Source organism: Monodelphis domestica, chromosome 4 (assembly GCF_027887165.1).
Source record: "Monodelphis domestica isolate mMonDom1 chromosome 4, mMonDom1.pri, whole genome shotgun sequence".
NCBI classification, from domain to species: domain Eukaryota; kingdom Metazoa; phylum Chordata; class Mammalia; order Didelphimorphia; family Didelphidae; genus Monodelphis; species Monodelphis domestica.
The window spans coordinates 355,555,684-355,575,775 of NC_077230.1; the positions used below are offsets into that span (position 1 = coordinate 355,555,684).

The 20,092-nt window shown below is 37.7% G+C and overlaps 1 protein-coding gene and 1 pseudogene across 1 annotated transcript in view; both read right to left on the minus strand.

The window, feature by feature from the left end:
- The window catches only part of LOC100022359 (olfactory receptor 56A4-like), a 187,540-nt gene that overhangs the window by 124,953 nt on the left and 42,495 nt on the right, over nucleotides 1-20,092 (minus strand). The window lies entirely within an intron of this gene.
- Nucleotides 70-20,092, minus strand: part of LOC100024598 (olfactory receptor 51I2-like) — a 62,551-nt pseudogene continuing 42,528 nt past the window's right edge.

A 20,092-nucleotide genomic window follows, 5' to 3' on the forward strand; every position in this document is an offset into this window, starting at 1 on the left:
GGAATGAATTCCTCTTCTCTTCCCAGATGGAAACTTTATTTCCATGAGAAAATATAATCTGGTCTATGATATAACTCACATTATGACTATTTCCTGGATTTACTTGCTCTGAAAAGCTAGAATAGTGTAAAAAGTACATGCAGAGAAAAAGTAGAATCTAGAGGAAATGTGTGTAAGAGGCAATGAATTAGTGAATTGATCTATTATGAGGAGTCTGTCTGCTTAGAAATTATGTCAAGACCCATATTCTCCAAAACATCCAGTATGTTAGAGATTAAACAAATGGCAGCTACCAATATCTTTGTGTAAATCTTGTAAAACCAACACTTGGTCGGATGATGCTATGTGAAGCTGGTGATTTATCCAGCTTCTACTGTTCAGGGTTTAGTCACAAAGAATAACCTGATGAGCCTCTGATGGATCTCCTTTGTCTTGATGGAGTAGATGACAGGATTGAGCATAGGAGGGACAAAGAGGTAGACAAGGGACATTAGTGTAAACACATATGGTGGTGCATATCTCCCATAGCAATGAACCATGGATACACCCATCATAGGCATATAGAAGATAAGTACTGCACATATGTGAGACACACATGTGTTGAGTATTTTAAGTCATTCTTCTTGGGAGGCAATAGCCAACACAGAGCGGAGGATAAGAACATAGGAAAGGAAAATTAATACAGAATCCAGGACAAAGGTAGAGAGAACAATACACAGGCCAAAGATGTTATTTATAGTGATGTCCCCACAGGGTAGACGAATAAGGTCTGGGTGTAGGCAGTAAGCATGGGACAGGATGTTGGCTTTGCAGAAGGGCAGACACTTCAGAAGGAAGGGTAATGTAAAAACCATACAGAAGCTGCGAACACCAATGAAGAGGCTCATTTGTGCAACTCGGGCATCAGTGAGAATGGTAGAATACCTCAATGGGTTGCAGATAGCTACATAATGATCAAAGCTCATGGCCAGTAGGATCCCAGACTCCATGAAAGAGAAGAGGTGGATGAAGAACATCTGGGCCATACAGACATCAAAAGTAATCTCCTGGGCATGGAAGCAGAAAGTGGCCAGCACTGAGGGCAGTGTGGATAAGGACACACCAAGGTCATTGACTGAAAGCAGAGACAAGAAGTAATACATGGGTTGGTGCAGACTTTGTTCCTCTTTGACAATGAAGAGAATCAGGCTATTTCCCACAATAGAGACAGAGTAGAGGGCTCCAAGTAGCAGAAACATCCAGTGCTGGGAATCTTCAAGCCCTGGGAGGCCAGTCAGGGTGAAAGGAGGTAGCCCTGTACTATTAGTGGATGAACTTCCCATACTGAAAGTTTTGTTCAGTCTCTACAGTCAAATTTCGTGGAAAGGAAAAAAAAATACATCATTTTGATCAAATCCCTCAGTCTGGAATTCTAGATCTCCATAATTTAAAACTATTCTATTCAACATTATATCTCACTCTATTGCTGGGCATATACCTTCTCTTCTAGTCATGTAGAACTCCTCAACATCTCCTTCCTTCACTCCATTACAACACTCAGAACAACTTCCCTTAGCCTTTCAGTTAAATCTTGTCTACAACCTTCTCTGAGGCAGATTCACAACTCAACTGATCCATGAAATCTTTCTTGTTAACCCTAACCTCTATAAATTCAATCTTCCCAACCTATTGTAGTAAATGATCATAGTAAATAACAATAACTGATTTATTATCAAAACAGTGCTTAATTTGCAACCATTGCTAATGTCCTCACATTACCCCAGATCCTTCATTCTATCATTCTTACCAAACTTCCTTGATATGACAAGTAAATATTCAAGAACACAAAGCAGCAATTCCACCACCCCCTCCTTCTTCTCTACATGGTTTGTCCTCCTTTTCATATTCCTACCTTTTCTCCTTAATGATGATGATTCTTCTACTTCTTCCTCTCCTCCTCCTTGTCCTCTTCCTGTTTCTCCTTTCCCTTCTTCCTGTCCCCTTTTCACTTCCCTTTTCTTCTGGGTAGCACCTGATTCTTCTTCTCCTTGCATTCCTTGTGTCCTCTCCCTCCTATTACTCCTTTACTTTTTTTTCTTCTTTTCTTTCTCTGCTTTTCCTCCTTCCTTCTTCCTGCTTCCCCCCAGAAACACAGAAAGTCACACCTAGATTGTTTCCTTACTTTTTAATAGACCTTAATCTCAAATCTTATCTAAGGTTGGGGCTAGTGATGGCTACCTTTGCTTCCTGAATTTCTTAAATCTCCAAAGTTAGGATGGAATAGTTATGTCTAAAAAACTTTATTCATAAAATTAAGAAAAATCATTTCAAAAAAATAAGGTTCAGAAAAGTATAGTTATAGAATCTCAGATTTAGAGTTGGATGGGACCCTGGTGAACATTTAGCCCAATCCATATCCCCAGCAAATCTCTTCTTTTACCATACTTGAAAAGTAATCATTCAAGTACTGTTGAAGATATCTAAAAAGGGAGATTCCATTACACCCAGTATCTTTTGGTTAACTTAAATAATGAATTTTTTTCTTATATCAAGAATTATGTCTTCAATCCATTATTCCTTTCTTCCTGGGCTAAGCAGAACAAGACTAAAGCCTATTACATGTGGCAGTGTTTCTATCATTTTAACATACATGTAATGGGGGCAGCTAAGTGCCTTAGTGGATTGAGAGCCAGACCTGAAAGAGCTACTAGGTTCAAATCTGTCCCTGGACACTTCCTAGCTATGTGACCCTAGGCAAGTCACTTAAATCATTTTGCCAAATCTTTACTGCTATTCTGCTCTGGAGTCAATATAAAGTATTGGTTCTAAGGTAGAAGGTAAGGTGTTGTTTTTTAAAATAGATGTCATCCCTAGGTTTCTTCTTCTCTAGGTAAACACCCTTACTTTTTAAACCTAACCTCACGTGGCCTGAATTTGAAACCATTTGCCCATGGTGGTTGTTCTTTTCAGGATGCAATAAAGTTTATTAATGTCTCTACTAAGTTACGGTAGACAAAACTGAACCCAATACTCATGATATGATCTTATCAGTGTGGAAAGGAAAACTGAGACTGAGGAACCATCATTTTAGCTCTACTTTTAGGATCTAGCTTTTGCATTCCTGGCACACATGAAACAAGGTCAAGTAACATACCAGGAATACAAAAGCTAGATAGCATATTTTATGAATTCTATATTAAGCAGTTTTGTCTAATTGGTGCATGACCAAGAGTCATCTCTAGAACAACCTCAAGTTGTTATACAATTTCTGCTTAAATCTCCCTAATATAGAAAAATTACTGTTTCCAGAGTCCATCCATTCCAGCTTTGAACAATTACGTTTGTTTCTGAATATTTTCTTACATTGATTTTTAATCTCCTTTTCTCTCTTCAACTTCCATCCATATTTTTCCACTTCTCTCCCCTCTAGGCAAAGAGGATAAGTCTCTTGCAAAGAACAACACTTATAATGTTTGCAGAACGCAATCTTTTCTACGCTCTTCCCATTGCATTTAATTTTTTCTCTCTAAGCTCACAATCCCTGTTTACTTTAATGTATCTTCCAGTCCCCTTATCAATCTAGACATCCTCCCCACCTAAATATACTCCATCTTCTCAATGTCCTTCCTAAAATATGGTGCCCAGATATGAATATGTCAATTTCCCTAAATGTAAAGATTTTTTCTTTCCTTTAATTGTTGTTTGACTATCTTCAGAACCCATTCCCACTTCCTTCTCTCTCAGTTTGCATCTGTAGATAAGGTTTCATCTTCATTTCTAGGTGAAACTCAGTCTCTTTTTTTTCCTTTAGGTATTACTTCATCTCTGCCTAGTTCACATGGATATAAATAAGTGTATTATTTTTAAGACCTAGAGCTGAACTTTTGTATGGTTTCCTTACTGGAAAGATTTCAGAAAAGACTTTTTAACACAAGTCAAACTAGGCAACCCTAAATTCTATGAACATAATCTATACTTACCCATTCCTTGGTCCTTATTCCAGCTATTCCTTGTCCCTGGAATCCCATCATTGCCCATCTACTTCTCTATTGGTTAAAATCTCTTATTTATTTAAGACTTAGTTCATATGCTCCTTTATCTTAAAAACTTTCTATGACCCTCTTACCAGAAGTATTCTCACTCTCCTCTATTCTCCCACATCACTCTTTCCACAAATTGTGGTACTTTATCACATCTCTCCTATTTTCTCCTGAAACCTATTCCTGGTTTCTTTCATCCCCTAGCTTGTAGGCTCCACTTGAACAGGGATCATTTCTTGTACATCTTCAAATCTTTCAACTGTTCAGTAAAGGACAGTATACCCACTGAGCTGAATGGAAAAAAAAAAAACTTCTGACCATGGGAGTGAGTGATATAATATTATTACTAATAGTAATTCACTTTTCTATAATACTTAGAGGTTTACCAAAAGCTTTCCTTACAACTCTAATCAGGTTTTTGACCAGTGCACAGATATCATGATCTCACTTCTATATAGCATACTAAGGTTCAGAAGTCCTTTCTCATAGGTGGAAGAGCAGAAGTATTAACTCCATCTTATAAATGAGGAAGCTAAGGTCCAGAGACAATGAATGATTTGTCCACAGTGTTGAGATTAATCCTTCAGGACCCAGGCTAACCAAACCTGTCATTTAGGAAGTTGACTCTAGTAAGGAGATGAAAGGTGGATGAAAGAGGTGAAAGAAAGACTGAATGGAGCCAAGAATACTTGTTAGGAGACCATTGCTTTCAGTCTGAACAATCTGAGCTAGGCTAGTGGTAATAGGGATATAGAAGGTAGATGATATACAGGGAATTCATGTAAGCTGAAGAGGGGTTAACTATAAAAGACAACCCTGAGATTTGGAATTTGGATGATTGGATGACCAGCACTAGGTTACAAGATCATTAACTGAATTCAATAATCTAATGAGTAAATTAACTATCACTCATGTTAAGCAATTATAAATGAATCGCATCTCATCATATCAGTTCCCAGGAATTAGAACAAGGAGATGAGACAGATCTTTAGGTAGTTGGTCCTTTTGATTTCTTGTAATGACTCTACCAAAGGTGGTATCTGGCTGTGACTAAAGAAAGTTAGCCTTGTGGAGGCAGGGTTGGGGTTTAGAGGAAAAGGTCCAGAGCTTTACTAAAGGAGAACATCATTGGGTTTAAGTACTTGGAGGGTCACAGAATCATAGATTTAGAACTGGAAAGGACCTCAAACACCATTTAACACATAAGGAAACTAAAGCACAGAAAGGTTAAGTAATAAACTTGCTCAACTAGTTAGTCACAAACTTATATTCCTAGTAAGTATCTGAGTCAAGATTTGAATTCAGGTTTTTCTGCCTCCAAATCCAGTAGTTTCAAGGATGCTAACAGAACTAGAACAAATAGAGAGGGATATGTGGCACACTTTTTTCATGGGATAATAGATTTAAAGCCAGAACCTATTCTGATTTCATTTTACAGCAGAAGAGACTAAATTTAAGGAATCAAAGTGACTTGTTCAGGGTCAAAGGGGATAATATGCATCAAAGGCAAAATTTGAACCAACAGAACAAACTCCAAAGTCATTGTTACTTCAACTGCTCACCACATTGCCCCTTCTTTGTGTTAACATAGAGCATAAAAATTTCTCTGTTCCTCACAAGGCTATTTCTAGGTTATAAGGGATGTGGAAAATTCCTGTCCTTCTAGCTTTCTTAACCCTGAATCTACAGCTACCAATGTGGATCCTCACCAACTTCTATATTTGTATCCCAACATTTAGCACAGTGCTTGGCACACAGTAGGAAATTAATAAATATTGATTGATTGATTGATTAGTTGCTGCAATCAGTGCCCTGAGGTGAATCAGAGCTCTTTTGACCCATTCACCTCATATGCTCAATTTTACATTATTTCCACACATATATGTGAAAGAGGGAACAGACATTTTGTGAGGCTCTGGATGGAAGAAACAGGACCTCTGGGTCCAAGGTATAAGAGCTTTTTTTGGAGGACCTGACATAAGAACAATTCTATAACTATTAGTGTGGTCATGAATAGAATTGGCTATTTCAGGGGTGAGCTCTCCATCCCAGTGTAGACATTGGATGACAACCTAAGGAGGAGGATAGCAGAGGGAAACTGCATCAGTTAGGGCTGATCTAGATGACCACTAAGGACCTTTTGAACTTTTATTATTTCATTCTGTGATGATGGGAGAGCTTTCTCCACAGAAACCTCCAAGACTCTCATGATAGTCCAGGAAGGTGGGACTGAAGTCCCCACACAAGGGTCAGTGATCCTGGGGTCAGAGGGATTGTGGACCCAGGACTTACCTACTTCATTGGGACAGCTTTGGCAAGTGATTGAGGGGTTGCAATTATCCAGTCCAACCCTCCTCAGACTCTGCTAGCTCTGAGTGCCCTGAGCTTTATATAGGGATCCCTCTAGGGAGTCCCCAAGCTACACAATTACAGAGACTCTTAAGAAATAGAGCAGGATGTAAACATGGAAGGAAAGGTCTCTGGTGCCTGGGGATCTATCAGGGAAGAAGAGCTATGGTCAAGAATTCTTAGTCTCCAACCCTAACTAGTACTCTCTGGAACTATATCATGTCTCTAAACCATATCTTCTTCAGAAAAGCCAGCCAGAATTAAGCTTAAACCACTGATATTCAATCTCAGAATAGAATTCAATGGGACTTCAGAGGGCATTTAGTCTAATCCATACCTGAAGAAAGATTCCATCTACAACAGGTCAAGTGATCAGATCACCTCTGCTTGTATATGGGACCATTCTTCCCTTCTTGGACAGTCTCTGGGGCAGGCCATATGTTTGAATTCCTATGAAATGATTAACAATCTTAATAGACTACCATGTTTAAAAATGTTGTTTGGGTGGCAATTTAGAATTTATGCTTAGTTTGGGCATTTTTTAAACCCTTACCATCTGTCATAGAATCACTGTATATTGGTTCCAAGGAGAAGAGCAGTAAGGGTTAGGCAATGGGGGTTAAATGACTTGTCCAAGGTCATATAGCTAGGAAGTGTCTGAGGCCAGATTTAAACCCAGGACAACCATCTCTAAGCACAGCTCTCAAACCAATGAGCCACCCAGCTGCTCCCTATATTTAGTTTAAAATAAAGACTGAGTCTGTCTGTTGGTACTTGGACTGGAAGGTCTGACATAAGCTGTAAAGAACTATGTGCAGTGTAGTTAGTGGAAATCTCAGGGCACAAATGTCAGTAAACAACTTAAAGCATGAGCAATGGCTCAGTGAAATCTCAGATCATCAATCTGGTCCACTTTAGTTTCATGAAAGAAACTGGTACCAAGGATCCTTTCTGCTGGATGGTTTGAATAGCTATAAGAATAGCAGCACCTTCACCTATGTGACCAATGATTAAGATAAAAAGTTATGAAACAGAAAGGTTTGAGGACAGGGAAAGGAAAAAAGAACTCCTTTAGGACATGGGCTACCCACATAGGTATTAACCTGTGGGTATCTTTGTCAACAGTGCAAGAATAATTTCCATCCCCTTTTACCACTTTCACCTTTCCCCATACTCTGAATCACTGCCCAGGACCAGCAGTACTGGGTCCTAAACTCACCAGATCAGATAGAATTTTTCTGGAAGCAAATTGAAATTGAAATAAAGTAAAAAAGTTAGTCAAATAAAAGTAAAATTCAAGAAACATTCAGTAAGAAGTGAAGTAAAAATAAAAGTCTGAAATCACGATATCTCATATTTGAAGGTATTCCACTGATCACTTGTTTATTAATAAATTACTGTCAAGAGGGGCAAATGATATGTATAACTCCTAAGAAATTTATTATTAGGACAGTTAAAAGAGATGTACATAAACAGAAGGAATAGGTATAAGTCAATTATGTTGGAATAAGCTCCAAAAAAGATGAAGTACTGAGAAAGAGGGATGTATTGGGAGGAGAAAGAGGAAAAAATGGGGAAAATATCTCACATATAAAGGTATGTAGAGAAAAGCTTTTACATTAGAGGGGAAAAATGAGAGGGATGTAGCAGGCAGTGCTTGAACCTTGCTCACTTTCATCGTAATTGGTTCAAAGAGGGAAGAGTATACATATATATGCATATATGCATATATATAATAATATAGAAAAATACACATAAAAATTTTGACCTTCCCTTCATATTTCAGAAGTCTGAATTTTTATTTTTCTTTTATAGGGTATATACAGTACCTAATTATAAATTTTGATTTGAGTATTTGATCATAGGTTATAGGTAGGTCAAGGTTAAGTAAAAATAGTTTGAAAAAGAAAATTTTAAAATACAAAAAAAATATGAAAAATGTTAAATTAGACAAATTTGAAGATAATAAAACTGAACATGTAAAAACTGAACATATTTACATGTATTAACAAAAGAAATTTTAAAAAATAACTTTTGAAATTCCCTACTGGTTTCATCATTAGCTTAAGGTTTATCTGCAATCTAACTTGAAATGAAGAAGTTGAATGTTGATTATTGATAGTGACGATGAAAGCTCATGACCACATATCATGTATACATATTGGACATATAATTCTTATCATACAGTTAAGATGCACACATATCATCATATCATACATATATAACATATCGCTAATTTATTATTCTATACACTATATATGGCACCTTATTACATATTATCAATAACCTATTGTTAACATCACTAAATTAATATTTACTTATTAACCCCCACTGGTATAAATGACCAGAGTTATACATATATATAGTTAATAAATAAACATTAATTAATGATGTTAACAATAGCTCTTTGTCACCATCATCTTCCATGGGTTTAAGAGAAGAAGAATGGGCAGGGATGACTGGGGTGGTACCAGAAGTGGAAGGAGTGCATTTCAAAATGATACTGAGCTTTAACTTTGGTAAATACAGTATGTGAAGATTTCCATTTGGTGTTTTTGCCTTTTCATTTCAGATTTCATAAAGATGTTAGTGTAAGTAAAGACTGACTTCTCACACAATTGCTTGACCCTTAAGGGACGTTTTAGTGACTTCATAAAAAATAGTCCAACATAGCCTTGTACCTACATAAACATTCTACAATGTTAGCCAATCTAAATCTATCCTTTATGACTTTCTTCTTCCTCCTCTTCAACTGGAATTACTTCTTGCTCAGGAGTAGCCAGCTCCATTGTAAATGCTTCTGTTTTGGTGTTGAGTAACTCGTTAACTTCTCCTTCTTCCCTATCTTCAAACCCTCCTCCAGCTACCATCTTAGCTAAAGCACAATGTTTTTCGAAAATTGCAAGCTGACTTTTTCTGGAGCCTTATTAAAGCCATAAAACACTGGATATTCTGGCCAAGCTTTCTTCCAACATGAGCTTATTGTCTCAGGCTTGATATCTTTTATAGCTCTCTCAATGGCATTAATAGCATAGGCAACATTGAACTCATTCCACACTTTTATTACATTCTCATAATTTTTTCCATTGAGTAGTATGTATACTGCTCCTTAAATGTTCATATTTTGGCCTGACCTAGAGGCTTAATGAGAGATTTGTGTTTGTCGAGGTGTAGATGACTTCAATGCTTTCAACTTCAATGACTTCATGAAATTCATGAGGCTCTAAGTGGCCAAGAGGATTGCCCCAAAGCAATAACACGTTAAAGGATAATCCCTTGCCATCAAGATATTTTCTGTCCTCTAGCACAAAACACTGATAGAACCAATCAAGGAGAAGTATTTTGGTCATCCATACTTTCTTATTAAATATCCAGAAGATAGGCAGCTGGTACATGGCCCTTTTTTCTCAAAGCTTGGCAGTTAGCAGTCATATATCAAGGGCTGTCTTTATTATGCACCTTACAACACTGGCATAAAAGAGCAAGGTCACCTTATCCCTTAGAGCTTTAAAACCTAGGGCTCACTTTTCTTCTTAGCCAATGTATGTCCTCTGAGGCATTTTTCCCCAATATAGAGCAAGTTTGTTATCAATGAATATCTGTTCGACTTTGTAGCCTTTCTCTTCAATCAATTTCTTTAAAGTTTCAGAAGACTCCCTAGCTTCTCTTAATTGACAAAATGTTAACTCTCCCATTACTTTTATATTGCACAAGCTAAACTTTTTTTTATATTTCAAACTGTCAGAGGTTGATAACTCTGGGTCCCTCTAAGATAAAGATCTGAGAGCCCTCATCAAAGTTTGAGATCTCACAGTCTGTCTGAGAGCCTGTCTGAGAACTGATTGCCCTTGCCTCCACCTTCTTTTAGCTTCCCATAACAAGATTGTTCCATGAGCTCTGGATGATTCCTGGAACTGTTATCTTACCACAGGTTCCCTATCTACATTCTTGTTACACTTTCCCATGGACTTTTGTAAAGGATTATTGTTTTTACTTTCTGCAGTTTGCACCTTTAAAAGCTCTACCAAAATCAAAACTATTAATAAGCACATGAAAAAGTGTTCTCAATCTCTTATAATCAGAGAGATGCAAATCAAAACAACTCTGAGATATCACCTCACACCTAGCAGATTGGCCAACATGACAGCAAAGGAAAGTAATGAATGCTGGAGGGGATGTGGCAAAGTAGGGACACTAATTCATTGCTGGTGGAGTTGTGAATTGATCCAACCATTCTGGAGGGCAATTTGGAACTATGCCCAAAGGATGATAAAAGACTGTCTGCCATTTGATCCAGCCATAGCACTGCTGGGTTTGTACCCCAAAGAGATAATAAGGAAAAAGACTTGTACAAGAATATTCATAGCTGCGCTCTTTGTGGTGTCCAAAAATTGGAAAATGAGGGGATGCCCTTCAATTGGAGAATGGCTGAACAAATTGTGGTATATGTTGGTGATGGAATACTATTGTGCTCAAAGGAATAATAAAGTAGAGGAATTCCATGGAGACTGGAACAACCTCCAGGAAGTGATGCAGAGCAAAAGGAGCAGAACCAGGAAAACATTGTACACAGAGACTGAGACATTGTGGTACAATCAAACATAATGGACTTCTCCATTAGTGTCAATACAATGTCCCTGAACAATCTGCAGGAACCTATGAGAAAAAACACTATCCACAAGCAGAGGACAAACTGTGGGAGTAAAAACACTGAGGAAAAGCAACTGTTTGACTACAGGGGTGGAGGGGAAAAGATTGAGGAGAGACGCTAAATGAGCACCCTAATGCAAATACCTACAACAAGGAAAGGGGTTCCGAGCAAGGACACATGTGATACCCAGTGGAATCGTGCATCGGCTAGGGGAGGGTAGAGGTGGGGGGGGGGGGGAGGAAAAGAATATGATCTCTGTTTCCAATGAATAATGTATGAAAATGACCAAATAAAATAATGTTTAAAAAAACAAATAAAAAAAAAGATCTACCAGCTTGCAATAAACTTGTACTCATTCAGCAAGCAGCAGGTGAGACCCTTCTGCTCTCACTCTGAGTCTGTCTCTGATTCTTATCTTCTCCCCTAGCCCTTACCTACAGGCAAGGTCCCCCTAACTTCTACTTTGTATTCCTCTATTATTTTCCCTCACCCTTACCTGGGAAACTCTGGTCCCAGGCCTACCCCTCCTCAGGGCCTTTACATCAAACCAGCTTTGTTGGCCTGAAAATCCATAGGGGTAGACCCTTCCCCTTCATTTTCCTTTAGGGAATCATATGAGAATTTGGTCTTTTCTCATATGATACCAGATGCTACTAGAATGCAGTTTTTAGAACACTATTGCCCACAAAAGAATATTGTACTTTCTACAGGGAAAAGATGAGGATCTTATGGTTTATGCAAGTGTTTTGCAGCTGTTGATATAGAAGCAACAAAGGCTTTTTTCCTTAATATCCATTACAGTCAACTCACTAAAGCCTTAATTGTGGTGAACCATAGCACCCATTTTGCCTAAATGAAGGCTAGCTAACAATTCTATTTTTTTCCTTCAAGCTTGTCACTTTCCTATATTCTTTGAGAGCCCTTTCTGAACCACTAGGAACACTACACCTGGGACCCATTATTTTAATAGAGTTTATGGCATTTAAATAACACAAGACACAAGAAACTCAAAATATAAACATCACTGCAAGATTACTGTAAGATGTCACATAAGAGATTTCTAACTATTGAGCTAATAAACAAGACTAGAAGCTGGTACTTTGAAAAAAACAGACAAAATAGACAAAGTACTGGTCAATCTAATTAAAAAAAGGAAAGAAGAAAGGCAAATTAACAGCATCAAGGATGAAAAGGGGATCTCACCTCCAATGAAGAGGAAATTAAGGCAATCATTAAAAACTATTTTGCCCAACTATATGGCAATAAATATACAAACCTAGGTAATATGGATGAATATTTACAAAAATATAAATTGCCTAGACTAACAGAAGAAGAAATAGATTTCTTAAATAATCCCATATCAGAAAAAGAAATCCAACAGGCCATCAAAGAACTTCCTAAGAAAAAATCCCCAGGGCCTGATGGATTCACCAGTGAATTTTATCAAACATTCAAAGAACAGTTAACTCCAATACTATACAAACTATTTGACATAATAAGCAAAGAGGGAGTTCTAACAAACTCCTTTCATAACACAAACATGGCACTAATTCCAAAGCCAGGCAGGCCAAAAACAGAGAAAGAAAATTATAGACCAATCTCCCTAATGAATATAGATGCAAAAATCTTAAATAGGATACTAGCAAAAAGACTCCAGCAAGTGATCAGAAGGGTCATCCACCATGATCAAGTAGGATTTATGCCAGGGATGAAGAGCTGGTTCAATATTAGGAAAACCATCCACATAACTGACCACATCAACAAGCAAACCAACAAGAACCACATGATTATCTCAATAGATGCAGAAAAAGCCTTTGATAAAATACAACATCCATTCCTACTAAAAACACTAGAAATCATAGGAATAGAAGGGTTGTTCCTAAAAATAATAAACAGTATATATCTAAAATCATCAACTAATATCATCTGCAATGGGGATAAACTAAATCGATTCCCATTAAGATCAGGAGTGAAACAAGGATGCCCACTATCACCTCTATTATTTGACATTGTATTAGAAACACTAGCAGTAGCAATTAGAGAAGAAAAAGAAATTGAAGGCATTAAAATAGGTAAGGAGGGGACCAAATTATCACTCTTTGCGATGACATGATGGTCTACTTAAAGAATCCTAGAGATTCAACCAAAAAGCTAATTGAAATAATCAACAACTTTAGCAAAGTTGCAGGATACAAAATAAACCCACATAAGTCATCAGCATTTCTATATAATTCCAACACAGCTCAGCAGCAAGAACTAGAAAGAGAAATCCCATTCAAAATCACCTTAGACAAAATAAAATACTTAGGAATCTATCTCCCGAGACAAACACAGGAACTATATGAACACAACTACAAAACACTTTCCACACAACTAAAACTAGACTTGAACAATTGGAAGAACATTAACTGCTCATGGGTAGGACGAGCCAATATAATAAAAATGACCATCCTACCCAAACTCATCTATCTATTTAGTGCTATACCCATGGAACTTCCAAAAAAATTTTTTACTGATTTAGAAAAAACCATAACAAAGTTCATTTGGAAGAACAAAAGATCAAGGATATCCAGGGAAGTAATGAAAAAAATACAAAGGAAGGGGGCCTTCAGTCCCAGATCTCAGACTATATTATAAAGCAGCTGTCACCAAAACAATCTGTTACTGGTTAAGAGACAGAAAGGAGGATCAGTGGAATAGACTGGGGGCAAGCGACCTCAGCAAGACAGTATAAGACAAACCCAAAGGTCCCAGCTTTGGGGACAAAAATCCACTATTTCATAAAAACTGCTGGGAAAATTGGAGGACAGTGTGGGAAAGATTAGGTTTAGATCAACACCTCACACCCTACACCAAGATAAATTCAAAATGGGTGAATGACTTGAACATAAAGAAGGAAACTATAAGAAAATTAGGCGAACACAGAATAGTATACATGTCAGACCTTTGGGAAGGGAAAGACTTCAAAACCAAGCAAGACTTAGAAAGAGTTACAAAATGCAAAATAAATAATCTGGAATACATCAAATTAAAAAGGTTTTGCACAAACAAAACCAATGTAACCAAAATCAGAAGGGAAGCAACAAATTGGAAAAAAAATCTTCATAAAAACCTCTGACAAAGGATTAATTACTCAAATTTACAAAGAACTAAATCAATTGTTCAAAAAATCAAGCCATTCTCCAATTGATAAATGGGCAAGGGACATGAACAGGCAGTTCTCAGCCAAAGAAATCAAAACTATTAATAAGTACATGAAAAAGTGCTCTACATCTCTTATAATCAGATAGATGCAAATCAAAACAACTGTGAGGTATCACCTCACCACAGTTAGCAGATTGGCTAACATGACAGCTATGGAAAATAATGAAAGCTAGAGGGGATGTGGCAAAGTAGGGACACTTATTCATTGCTGGTGGAGTTGTGAATTGATCCAGCCATTCTAGAGGGCAATTTGGAAGTATGCCCAAAGGGTGATAAAAGACTGTCTGCCCTTTGATTCAGCTATAGCACTGCTGGGTTTGTACCCCAAAGAGATACTAAGGAAAAAGACTTGTACAAGAATATTCATAGCTGCACTCTTTGTGGTGGCCAAAAATTGGAAAAGGAGGGGATGCCCATCAATTGGGGAATGGCTGAACAAATTGTGGTATATGTTGGTGATGGAATACTATTGTGCTAAAAGGAATAATAAAGTAGAGGAATTCCATGGAGACTGGAACAACCTCCAGGAAGTGATGCAAAGCGAAAGGAGCAGAACCAGGAAAACATTGTACACAGAGACTGATACATTGTGGTACAATCGAAGGTGATGGACTTCTCCATTAGTGGCAATGCAATGTCCCTGAACAATCTGTAGGGATCTAAATAATACTATCCACAAGCAGAGGATAAACTGTGGGAGTAAAAACACCGATGAAAAGCAACTGCTTGACTACAGGGGTGGAGGGGATATGACTAAGGAGAGACTCTATATGAACACTCTAATGCAAATACCAACAACAGGGAAATGATTTCGAGTCAAGAACATATGTGATAACCAGTGTGATCGTGCGTCGGCTATGGGAGAGGGAAAGGGAGGGGGGGCAGGGAGGAAAATAAAATGATCTTTGTTTCCAGTGAATAATGTTTGGAAATGACCAAATAAAATAATGTTTAAAATTTAAAAAAAAGACATTTCTAACCTTTCCTTTCATATTATCTTCCCATAAGCCCAGAATAATGGTCAGCATTGACCATCCCATCATCAATGTCATGTTCCTGTGCATTATCCTGTCATACACAGTAGTTGAATATATGGTGGCTATCATGGCTAGATTCAATACCAAAAATCGTTTCTCAGGATCCTACTTCTTATTGATCTTTCCAGCCCATTTCTTTGAAAGATGCTTCTCCAAGATCTTAGTCACCTTTACTTTGTGTCATTTATCACTACTCATCGATTTCAAGTCTTCGCTCTACTTAGGAAATTTATTTCTAGTGAACCTAAGATTCTTCATTTGGCAATTTTCTAATTCTAACTCCCTGATCTTTGTAAATACCCACAAGTATTTTTACGGTTTCTACACTGGGCAGTTAGCCCCATAGTTTCAAACCACCTTTCCCCATTAGGATATGGGCTCTTTGAGAGCAGAGACTATCTTATTTTCTTGGTTTTGTATCTCCAGCACTTAACATGGTGCCTGGTCCATAATAAGCACTTAACAATGTTTAACTAGTTCTTTAATAAGGCACATCGCCCAAAGTGGTAGCCTATGGTGGAAATTCAGATGTTAACCAATTCAGGCAATATTAATGTTAAAGTAGATGTTAACCCTTAGGGAATATGATCTGTGGCTCCCAGGTTTCCAAATTAAACATTATTCATCTCCAGCATGCCCACCCTCAGCCACAAATCAATCTCACCCACCTTCATTTGTTCCATATTTCTTCTTCATAGAGAATCCCCAACACATTGATAGATGTCCTCCTCCCCTCCTCGCCTATCCGAATACAAACAATTCATTAACATACAATTTGCATACACATGCAATATAATCATACACAAATGCTTACACACACACAAGGGAACACACGCATAAGCTTACTGACATAATCACATACAAACACACATACAATTGGTCTCTCTACATGAACAAGGAAATCCTCCCTTTCTGTACTCCTTGCTCTCATCTCTTCCCAGCCTTACCTATCACAATTCTACTTCAGTTTGACTCAAAACCAGCTCATAGTTGCAGCTTGTGGCAGGGAAAGGAAAGCAAGGGAAGTATCAAGTGGCTACCCAATGCCCCCTTCCCTTTTACTATGAAAAAACGTTTTTTATATCATTCCAAACAATACTGCTGCAATGTCAGCCTATTCCTTCTTGTTCTACACTCAGAAAATCAAGGGAATCAAAGGAATCCATAGCTTTGCCACCCAAAACCCAGAAGGACAAGAGATCAGTTCCACAGTTGATAATGAACGTAGTTATATGTGAACATCATTCCCTCAAGTCCAGAATGTCTGCATAGGAAACAAGAAGAAAAATCTCAATTAATGTTAGATTCCCATGGAATAGAATTTGCTCACAGCAAGAGAAAATGCAAATAAGTGGATGAGTAAGGAAGACTCAAATTGACTGGGCAAGGGCAGGAGATGAGATGGTAGGTGAACTATATGGATATAAAGAATTCAGAAAAGAATAGCGGGTGAGTGGGTGGCTCAATAAGGGATGGGAAGTGAACAGACAGATATTAAAAGGTGAGTTTAGAGCCTCAGTAAGGAATGGAGAGAGTACCAATAAATCAGGGGTTAGAGACTATAAATGTGGAGGTGGAGATATGGGTTTCACTGAGGATGGACAAGCGGTCATGTTTTGAAGACTAAGGATGGGATTGATGATGATGTGGAAAGCTAATAAACTAATAATGGATGTCAGGATTCATTGCAGGATGATGGTTGAGGTTGGATAGATGAATGAAAGTGGGAACTGAGTGAGATAGTATGTTGCCCAGGAATCTGTTGGACTAGACAATGTCTAGAGTCCTTCCAAGTTGAAGATTTCATGATTCTAAGTCATGGCAGACAAAACATTTACTTTATTATTCTGGTGGTAGTTCCTGAGAAGACTGGAGACAAAGCATACTTTTGATTTCACCAAGATATATGACAATCTTTCATGGCATCCTTTTGAACCAGTGTGAGAGATGTAGCCTAGCTATCCATGCAGATAGGAGAATTTGAAATAAGTCAAATCATTACAACCAGAGCTTTGATGATAATGTACCACTGTCAACCAGGATAGAGAGCTATAGTGATGTACCATAGGCCTCTCTCCTAAGTACTGTCTTGGATGATCAATCAAATTGGAAAGAGGAATACATGCCTTCTTATCAAATGTGTACATGGTACTAACCTAAAAAGAATAGCTTATATATTGGATGAGAGTCAAGATCCAAAATATCTTTATTATATAGACAAATGAGCCAAATATGAAAGATTAAATTTAATAAAGGTTAAGTGTCAAATCTTGAACTTAGGCTCAAAAATTAGCTACAGAAATACAGAATGAAAAAGACATGGTTAGACTGAAAAAATTGGGGGTTTTATTTGAATGAAAATTCAATAAAACTTAGAGATATGAGTTAGTGGCCAATGAATATTGTTATAATCTTCAACTGTACTGATTAAAGTACATGCTTAGTTTAAAGAACATAATATTACTATAATCTTTCTCATCACACATATAAAATATTGTATAGGGTTTGGGGCATCAAATTTTAAGAGGCAATTCATAATGTTTTCTCTTACTCATATTAACCAAGTTTCATATATTCATCATTACCTCTGGCCCACTTTGATTCACTTCTACCAGACCAGTGCATTGCCATGACTCTGGACTTCTTTACACCCATAACCAGTCTTCATGTTTTTTACTTTGTCTTAGGTTCCCTTAAGTCTCTGATCTTCCATAATTTCTAACAAGTGTATCCTCATTTCTGGGTAATCCCCACTATCTATTTCCTCTGCTTCTGCTCCTGGAGTAAAGATTATGAATAGAAAAGTAATAGAAAGGACTAAAAATAATAAATTTTAATGATATTTAAAATTGTTTAAATGCTAAAATTTTTGAGAATATGTTTTTAGTGGGTGAAAAATGCACAAGTCACACAGTGGCGTCTTTAACTGGAAGCAACCCCTCCTCTCAAGATTCCTGAGTGGCTTCCCCTCTTCTTCCCAGTACTCTTACTCTTAGGGTGTGTCCTGACTTTACCCACCTTCTAATTCAACTGAACTAGATCATTAAACTAAGTACTATGGCACCAGCCAATCATTAAAGAACACTACTAGTTCTGCCCTAGCTTTGACTTCCCTCGTTAAATTCATTTATCCAGTTAGTTACTGCTATCAATTCCACCTAAACAATAATTATGACATCACACATTTCTATTCATGCCACTGCCCTTATACAGTCCTTCATTATTACCCATCAGGGCAAATGCAAAAACCTCCTCATAAATCTTCCTGCCTACCTTCTCCTTATCTTCAATCCAACGTTCACATTGCTGCCAAAATTAACTTTCTTATGAATGAATTTCATCTCCCTGCTTAGTAATCATCTGTGACGTTTTATTACCCACTAAATAAAATTCAAATTTCCTTACCTTACATGCAAGATTCTCCACAATCTAAAAAACACCTGCCAAATTATGGACAGTAGGACAAAGATTTGGGTCAACCTAGAAACTGAGAAGCACTCTAGAGCAGACCTTAAGCAGGAGGGAGGGTGACACAGCTACCCTTTCATTGTGTTTACTAGAACCTCACTAAATGACCAAGCCACAGAATTTGGGTGGAAGAACATGAAGGATGTGGCTCTGGGAATTTACTTACAAATCTAGGAAGTCTTAAGGCTCTGGGCATAGTTAATCTGACCTCCTGTAAAAGACAACGCTGTGCCTTGTGGAATGGGGCACCTAAGGAAATATAAATGATGGTGAATGCATGATGAATTATCTAAAAATTATTTTACAGAAATGAACCCTTCTAATAAAGCATTCTTGACTAACTAGCAACAGTTGCAGCCTGACTTCAGGAAGAAGAGGAATGGGATTGAGAACAATGACAGGAACCCCTAGAGGAGCAAAAGAAGAAGAATGAGGCCACGAGTCATGGAGCAAAGGGACAAGCACTTCACAATCTAGACAAGAAGCTCTGAATAAATGGATTTGGCAAATGTCCTTAAAGGCAATGGAGACCACGACTGCTATCCACCTAAAAGACTGGGACCTTGGCCACCCTCCCTGTGCCATTGGCTTCCAAGTAGCTAATATATGGACTGTTCCTTACTTCCCATCAGTGGCAGGACACAAACTGGCTGCTGAAATCTGGAGTTGAGGAGATGGGGCAGTCTTAGCTAGTCTTCTAAGATCTCCTTCTATTGAACACAGGCCAGAACCTGTGACCTGGACTTTCCATTGGCTACCAAATCATTCCTGCCTTCCACCATGATGTCTGTTTCAAACCAGTTCATCTATGGCCTCTTGCTCAACACCTGCCCCCTTACTGCTGGGTCAGAATGGAAAAAGACATCCTCTTTACCCTTCTGAATATGGTCATGAGCTTCCTGTCTCTGAGAGTGTTTAAGTATAGGGTAGTTAGCTTTTCAATCTAAGAAACCTTTTCCTACTCTGAATCTCAACTCCAATGTTTATATTTTTTATGATTTCATACCTAGGCCACATATGCTCTTTCTCACCAGCCCTCTTTCCTTTTGAAAGATACACGACAAAATTTCAGGAACTTATCATGTTAGTGGACAAATATTTTTCATAGTTCTTAGAATTCTGTTTTCTGCACTTAACCTTTCTGGGCCTCAATTTCCTCACATATATACAATGAGGGAATTGAAACGATTGACCTCCAAGTTCCTACAATTCTAATTCTATGATCAACAACTTCTGCTCTGAAAAAGATCTGGTGGTTTGAGTGTACTGCAAGCTCAGGATAGGTTACTAACGTGATATAGTAAAAAAATATATAATATCTTGAACTGCATTGAGAAATACAGCTTCCAAGAAGTGCGGATAAT